Raw genomic sequence first — 2,266 nt, 5'->3', positions numbered from 1 at the left:
GACCATTTAAAAAAAAAAAAAAAAGATGATCTTAAACTCCTAAGAGCTATTTTAGCAATAAGTCATAATCATGCTTTGTGCAAGTTTAGTTTGGAAAAAAAACCGGCATTAAACCTTCTTTACACAGCACCAAAGCCTAAGGCTTCTGGTATTGACGTCCATCTTCAGTTCCGGAATGCAAGCTTTCACTTAAAATGAAGCACAGCAGTAAGGTGCTGGAAAGGATTAGTTGCAGGTCCCTGACAGTCACCATACAAATATTTTGGGATGCATAATCCCATCACAACTTTGTTCCCTGTTTGTGACTCAAATATGTAGCTTTGATTCTGAGTTTGTGTGTGTGCATTATGAACACATATTCGTAATTTGGGACTGGACGTCAGAAGGAATCTTATATCAAGAAGTCCCAGTGTGGAGTCACACAAATATTGTCTTAGCTGTCTTAATTTAAAACAGCACCAAGCGGTACTTGAATGATTACCAAGAGCTTTGGAGACTTGAAAAGACTTATTGTCATACAGATACATTAACACTAGAAAGAGTTGAGATGAGTAAAGAATCTAAAATGGAGGCTTTATGCAGACGGAACACTCTGTAGCTTCTGTTTCTAAAATAAAATGGAAAATTTAGATTGCAGAAGAGAAATGGTGGTGGTTGGTTTTGTTTGCAAGTGGCTCCTGAAATATTTCAAGGAGTAGAAATCAGCTGAAACTGTTAACAGAGAAATCACTGTGGAAAGTACCACCTAGACTTCCTACATGAGAGCAGCGTTGCAAAAATATTCTTTCACTGTTAAATATAAGCTCAGGTCTTGTTGATATGCCTGAGATGGCTTGTTATGGGCAAGCAGGAATTCTGCCAATGGAGATAAGGTAGACAACTGTGAAATCCGCTATAAATAAAGGAAGTGGTCTACAAAAGCACTGTGCCATGGGATTTAGCCTTCTGTAACTGAATCCAGTTGATGGGTAGGGCAAGTTAATAAATAGATGCCAACTATTTTTTTTGTGTCACACTTTTATTATACATTCCAGGTTGCATCACTGCCTCTCAGATTGGTGAGTTAGCTTGAATACTAAATATATACCTGTGGAGTGATACTTTTACTCATTGACAGTAATTTGTAACACCTTGTTTCCTCCCCTCAGCCTGCACAGGAAGAGAAGGGGAGAGCTGGAGGACAAAGTCTCTCGATCTCCAGCGACAGATGCTTGCAAAATTATCTTTGACTTCAGGTGGGATGTGATCTGTCCAAGTACTTAGTATCTTTAGTAGCTTTTGGGACCAATGTTTGTTAGGTCTCAGAGTGTCTGTTTTTACTTTTCATCCTCAGCCACTGAGCAGCCATATTCATTTTCAAAGAAAGAGACTAAAAATCCCAGAATTAATATGTTTTCAAATATCTTAAAACAACATTTACTGTGTGCCATTTTTGTGTAAATGCTGTTTTCTTGTATCCAAGATATAGACTATCAACTGTGTATTTTAAAACCTATATAGAATACAAGGAATTGCACATACATTTTCCTCTACTTCTAAGACATGACAAAAAGTGAGTGATCAACAGGATTTTGTCCCACTTGAAGTCAGTGGAAAAACTTCAGTTGACTAGTGTGATTCATACTCTAGACTTTCAGCTCTTTTTTGTAGCGATGAAAAGTGTTTCTGGACATCCTAGACTTGTGACTACATGGCTGAACGTGTCTTTTCAGCTTTTAGAATGTACTATATACCGTGGCAAGTTATTAATCACGCAGAAAGGTTAATCTATTAGGAAGTCATTGGATAACTATATCCCTAAGTATGAAAACTGTATTAGGCAAAGAAAACAACTTGACCACACCTGTTGTTTTCACTGCTGAAGGCTACCCTAATGCTGTATGCCTTGAGAAAAGCTGCAGTAGCAACAGAGCTGCTGGCAACAAGAGTGACAAAGTTTGTAGGACTAGGTTGAAAGGCATGGAGAATGACATTTCGGGGACTGGAACTTCACCCTGTATTACCCTTAGTTTTGTCTGAGGCTTTTTTATATCAGTGTTCAACCTGAGCACTTGGTTCAGACCCATTGTCCTAGCCAGGCAACATCTTGCTGCCTACTGTCTTTCATCCAACTGTTTCATGTACACAGATAGATGTCATCTAGCGTCCCAAAATTTTGCTATTTCCTTTCAGTTTCTGGCCAAAAAGTGGTGTTTAACTTTTCTAACTTATTGAGAGAGTAAGCATGTTTGATTCAATGTGTTGCACAAAGGGTGTTGAGACAAAT

Source organism: Athene noctua, chromosome 1, assembly GCF_965140245.1.
Source record: "Athene noctua chromosome 1, bAthNoc1.hap1.1, whole genome shotgun sequence".
NCBI lineage: Eukaryota > Metazoa > Chordata > Aves > Strigiformes > Strigidae > Athene > Athene noctua.
Note: the sequence above shows the minus strand (reverse complement) of the source record.